Source organism: Phodopus roborovskii, unplaced genomic scaffold (genome assembly GCF_943737965.1).
Source record: "Phodopus roborovskii unplaced genomic scaffold, PHOROB, whole genome shotgun sequence".
Lineage (NCBI taxonomy): Eukaryota > Metazoa > Chordata > Mammalia > Rodentia > Cricetidae > Phodopus > Phodopus roborovskii.
In genome coordinates this window covers 26,068,030-26,074,285 of record NW_026126434.1, presented here as the reverse complement: position 1 = coordinate 26,074,285, position 6,256 = coordinate 26,068,030, and the positions used below count along the sequence as shown (strand labels likewise).

The 6,256-nt window shown below is 48.4% G+C and overlaps 1 pseudogene; it reads left to right on the top strand.

Moving 5' to 3' along the window:
- The first annotated feature begins 1,107 nt into the window (after positions 1 to 1,107).
- LOC127223903 (glyceraldehyde-3-phosphate dehydrogenase-like) lies at positions 1,108 to 2,463 on the top strand (annotated as a pseudogene).
- Positions 2,464 to 6,256: the final 3,793 nt, after the last annotated feature.

The window sequence follows — 6,256 nt, the reverse complement described above, 5'->3', positions numbered from 1 at the left end:
TCGAGCACCAGCACAGAGCTTGGAGTTTGGCGGACAGAGCACCCATCTGGCCTCCCTGCTGCTCCTGGGGCCCCTCATCCCATCCATCTTCCTTGGCACAGCAGCCACTGGGATCTTTGCAAAACAGAAGCCCGATCCTGTCAGTCACGCTTGAGCCTCTTGGATGTTCCCCACTGTACAGATCACTGCGAAAGTCCTTCATGGTTGACAGGGCCAGCCCCGTGGCTCCCCACCAGACCCCCACACTGAATTACCAAGTACCCCAAGGTCTGCTGCTGCCCTCTGATACAAGCTCATCCCTTCATTCAAAAACGCTCCCCTCCCAAGCTGGGTGCAGTGGTCCATGCCTGTAATCTCAGCATTCAGGAGGTGGAGGTGGGAGGATCAGGAGTTCAAGGCTAGCCTCTGATATTATATAATGGATTGGATAGCTGAGCTATAAGAGATTCTGTCTCTTAAAACCAAACAAACAAACCACCACCAACAGTACACATAAAATAGCTTCCTACAGCTTGGGAAATGGCTCAGTGCTTAGGAGGACCCTGGCTCTGTTCTCAGCAGCCATGTAGAGTGGTTTACAAACTATAACTCCAGCTCTGGGGAATCCAATGCCTTCTTGTGGCCTGTACTGGCACTGAATTCATGTGCACAAGCACACACACTTTAAAGAAAAATCTTTCAAAAAACTGTTTTTTAGATTTATTTATTTTGTTTTATTTTTAAGACAGAGTTTCACTGTGTAGCTGGCTTGGAACTCATTATGTAGACCAGACTTTCCTTAGGAAAAGCCCAATGGCTTGGGAAATGCTTAGGATAATTGGGAACATAGTGAGAAATTTGTGACATCCTAGGGGTATTCTCATGCTTTTACTGACATACAACATATATGTATTAATGTGCATTGCTTAAATGTACAGCCCATTGAAGTTTCACAGGCACATGCACTCATGGATAAAGATATAAAGTCTTCACCTGGTGTGGTGGTGCATGCCTTTGATCCAGCACTCAGGAGGCAGAGGCAGGTAGATCTCTGTGAGTTGGAAGCCAGCCTGGGCTACATAGTGAGACCCTGTTTCAAACAACAACAAAAAGTTATAAAATATGTGCATGTCCCAGTACTTCAAAACAGGTATGCCTTCTCCCACAACACCAACACACACACACACACTGCCAAAGTAGCCACAGTTATAAAAAAATCTGTTCTTAGACAATTGTTGTCTGGGCTCTCTGCTCCTCCCTGTTCTAGAGACAGCTGCATCTTTTCATGTAGTGCCAACCTCGTTCCTGAGACACAACGGTGAAGTCGGAGTGAACAGATTTGGCCATATTCGATGCCTGGTTACCAGGGCTGCCATCACTCTGGCAAAGTGGACGTTGTTGCCATCAATGACGCCTTCATTGACCTCAATTACATGTTCCAGTATGACTCTACCCATGGCAAGTTCAAAGGCACAGTCAAACCTGAGAACGGGAAGCTTGTCACCAAAGGGAAGGCTGTCACCATCTTCCAGGAGTGAGATCCCACCAACATGAAATGGGGTGATGCTGGCACTGAGTATGTTGTGGAGTCTACTGTGTCTTCATCACCATGGAGAAGGCTGGGGCCCTCTTGAACAGTGGAGCCAAGAGGGTCATCATCTGTGCCCCTTCTGCTAATACCTCCATTTGTGATGGTGTGAACCATGAGAAGTATGACCACTCCTCAAGATTGTCAGCAATGCTTCCTGCACCACCAACTGTTTAGCCCCCTAGCCAAGGTCATCCATGACAACCTTGGCATTGTGGAAGGACTCATAACCACAGTTCATGCTATCACCGAAACCCAGAAGACTGTGGATGGCCCCTCCGGGAAGTTGTGGTATGATGGGCATGGGGCTGCCCAGAACATCATTCCTGCATCCACTGGTGTTGCCAAGGCTGTGGGCAAGGTCATCCCAGAGCTGAATGGAAAACTCACTGGCATGGCCTTCCGTGTTCCTACCCGCAATGTGTCCATCGTGGATCTGACATGTTGCCAGGAGAAAGCTGCCAATTATGATGACATTAAGACGGTGGTGAAGCAGGCATCTGAGGGCTCACTGAAGATCATCCTAGGGCACCCAAGGGCCCACTGAAGGGCATCCTGGGGCATCTGAGGGCCCACTGAAGGGCATCCTGGGGCATCTGAGGGTCCACTGAAGGGCGTCTTGGGGCATCTGAGGGTCCACTGAAGAGCATCCTGGGCATCTGAGGGCCTACTGAGGGGCATCCTGGGACATCTGAGGGCCTACTGAGGGGCATCCTGGGCTACACTGAGGACCAGGTTGTCTCTTGTGACTTCAATAGTGATGCCCACCTTTGATGCTGGGACTGGTATCAACTCTCAATAACAACTTTGTAAAGCTCATTTCCTAGTATGACAATGAATTTGGCTACAGCAATAGGGTAGTGGACCTCATGGCCTACATAGCCTCCAAGGAGTAAGAAGCCCACCCTAGACTGCTCTACACCCAGCAAGGACACAAACAAAAGAGAGGCCCTGGCCGCTGAGCAGTCCCTGTCCAACAACCCCTGACACTAATCATCTCCCTCACTGTTTCCATCCCAGACCCTCAGAATAAGGGAGCTTAGGGAGCCCTACTATCTTGAGTACCATCTATGAAGTTCACTGCACTCCAAAATAAAAGAAAAAGAAAAGAAAATAGTTTATCCTGGAACTTCATGAAAATCATTACATTACAGTCATTTGTATAAGCGGAATCATATGGGTTCTGTTCTGCCTGGTACCTTGGACTCAGCCTGAATGACATCTCTGAAATGCACCCCCTTTGTTGCAGATACTTAGCACAGTTCTTTTTTTTTTTTTTTTTTTTTTTTTTTTTTTTTTTTTTCATTACTGAGTATAATTTCACTGTAGCAATATGAATGTATATGGGGAGTTGGGGACGTAGCTTACAGTAAATGACTTTCTTAGCATGTTTGATCTCTAGCCCCACCAAAAACAAAGAAGGAACCAGAACCAAATATATCACAAGTTAATTGCTCCACTTCTTATTGGATGTTTGTATTGCTTGAAGTTATTGTTTTGTTTTTCTCAGTGCTGAAAATTGCACTGAGGGCCTGTGCATACTTGGCAAGCACTCTGCCACTGAGCCACCTCCACTTTTTTGAAGGATGGGATCTCATTTAGCCCAGGCTATCCACCCCCCAGCTCTCAAGTGCTGAGATTTCAGGCATGCAGCACCACACCCAGCATTGGCCGCTATTAGCAAAGCTGCTGGAAACATCTATGTATCTGTTGGCTGAGGAATCCATTAACATTATTTTCAGACACATACTTGACTTTTAAATGCAAAAACAGACCACTTTCCACTTCTTCCTGCTGGACTGCCCCATGCTGGGCTGAGATTACTCCATAGCCTGGGTCTGTCTGTGGGAGAAGAGAGAGGCCTCAGGTCTTGCCTCCCGCCCCGACAGATCTCCTAAGACTCCAACCAGTCTTGGGTCTCTGTGAGCTGGAGCTGAAGCAGAAGATGCAAAAGAAGTTTTAAAAACTGCTTGGCTGTGGTGAGCATTGACTGTTCAACCTGACAGAATGGGGATCACCTGGGAGATGTGCCTCCCGGCATGCCTGCGGGGGACTGTCTTGATTTCATGAATAGATATGGGAGGGCCCATCTCAATTGTGAGTGGGGCCGTTCCCTGGCAAGGGTTTCAGAAATGGGAGCTAAGCACTAGCACATATGCATTCACCACTCTCTTCCAGCTGCAGATGCAGTGAGGTGCAATGTAAGGCGCAGTGTGAGGTGCAATATGAGATGCAGTGTGATGGATCAGCTGCTTCAAGCTCCTGGTACCTAGACTTGCCCACTATGATGAGCTATAACCAGGAACTGTGAGCTACGATAAACTCCTCCCTTAAGCTGTTTTGCCAGGGTGGTTTTTTTTGTTTGTTTGTTTGTTTTCATGGAAATAGACAAAGACACGAAGAAGCAGGGATTTTATACATGAAGCCATCTAGCCTGCAGATGAAGATGTAGGCTTGGGAAGGCTGGTGACTGAGTTCAAATCATGCTTCCTCCACCTGCCAGTCCCATGGGCTTCAACAGTTCAAGTTCTCTGAGGTTTCTTCCCCTTACCTGGAAAACTTGGAAGCATAATGTTTACCTCCCAGGCACTGTCAGAATGGCCTAACAGACATAAATCATGCGGCACAGTTCTCCATACTGTAACTGCGTTGGTTTTTTCTTTGTTTATTTTCTGCTCAAGGTCACACAGGTAGCAAGCAGAGGCACTTCCCAAAGCAGGCTTTGAAAGGAAGGGCACAGGGAAAAAGCACACATCCCAGTGACAAATTAGGGTCTATGGGTCTATGACAATGACTTTGTGTCTCTGTATACCCATGCCTCAGCCCAGGACTTAACATACAGTTGGCCAACAATTAAAGTGTATTCAGTGAGAGACTACAAGAGGGAACAGACACACATAAAGGTTCCCAGAAAAACCTGCCTCAGGAACCATATTCCGGGGCTGGTGAGAAGACTCAGTGGGTAAATGTGCTTGCTGCCAAGCCTCATGATATGAGTTCAATTCCCAGGCTCCACATGACAGAGAACCAACTCCCACAAGTTGTCCCTCTGACCTCCACTTGCTTTGCATGGTGTACACACACACACACACACACACACACACACACACACACACACACACACACAAACCAAAGAAAATCCACCAAAGTTATTTCAGACTGACATCCAAGTACAATTTCCTGGGATGGAGAAGCCATGCCAATGACACCCAAATGAGCCACTGGCAAGTTCTTATGTGGTCCAGAAAGGGTGCTCTTTGCCCCATAAATGAGACAGGGCCATAGAGTGCCATCAGGGATCAGGGGGAAGGTGGCTGACTTGAGCACAAACAGGTTTTAGAAGCAGATCCCTAAAGGAGATCTGGGGGTAGATGAGATAACAGGATAGTGAGGAGAACTATCGCTAGGATGTACCAAATGTATGGATTAAGCTAGACGGGACACCTTGGAGACACCTCAGGCACCTGACACTTCCCTTCCTCTCTCAGTTCCAGGGAAAGCCTAAGTTTGTGGCAATCAAGCCAGGAAGCAATCTGGAGTTTCTGCCCACCTCCTGGTGACAGGGTTTCTTCTGCAGCTTTCCCTTGCTTACCGGGCGACTCATCAGCTATGGTGTCCTCCACGGCAGAGGGTTCCAGAGAAGAGGGGTCGGTCACCTGGGCACATCCATCTGCTCATAACCGGTGCTGGCTGCAAGGCCTCTGAACTGTTCCAATTGTGACCACAGGGGGGCGAGAGGGAGCCAGGCCCAGTAACCCGGCCATCTGGAGTATCCTGAGCTGGGAAGAGCACTGGATTGAGAGTCTGCGGGGCGGGTCCTGATGCTTCCTGGGCCTCGCAGGAGCCCTATGCCTCCACTAGATCCGAAATGAGGATTTAAAATCAGGACTAAAATCTCTCATTTAGAGATGTGTTTCCGTTTTCCTGAATCAGGAGAGCGTTCTTGCTTGATCTGTCTGCTATTGATCTCCTGAAAGCCTTAGGTCAGCTTTTCCCCTTATGATTGGGTGACATTCCCGGGGCTGAACTGCAGCTCAGCTGGTTGAGCGGTAGATAGCCTAGTATGTACAAAGCTTGGTGATGTTCGCACACGCCACGGATGCTAGTACTCTGGTGTGCTGGGGTCCTTAATAAAATGCCCACACCCCGCAGGTTATATATGATGTGGTGCTGTCTTTTTTATTTATTTGCTTATTCGGGCTTTGCTTTGTTTTGTTTTGTTTACCTGGTTCCATTTAGCCCAGGCTGGCCTCCATTGGTTTTGTGGCTGGGGAATGCAAGTGCTTTTAACAGCAGAGCCTTTGCTTGGGCTTGTCCTTCACATGCATCATAGCCCGATGTCATCATAGCTGTTATAGACTGGTGAATCTTACATACATGCACACGCAAATGACGTTGGAGCTCAGGGACCTTCACTGATGCACCGAAGCATTGTAGCTAGAATTGTGTGTGTGTGTGTGTGTGTGTGTGTGTGTGTGTGTGTGTGTGTGTGTGTGTGTACGCTTTCTCTCTCTCCAGGGAATTCACCCTCTCCATTAGCACCTGCCAGCCTGCTCTCCACATCTAGCAAGACCCTGGCTCCCACCTCCCCTCCACAGCCAGCTGCTGGCAGCAAACACCTTCGCCTCTGCCTCTGTTCCCACCCCTCCTCCTAACTGGGGGGACCCCCGGGGGAGAACAGAATCAAGC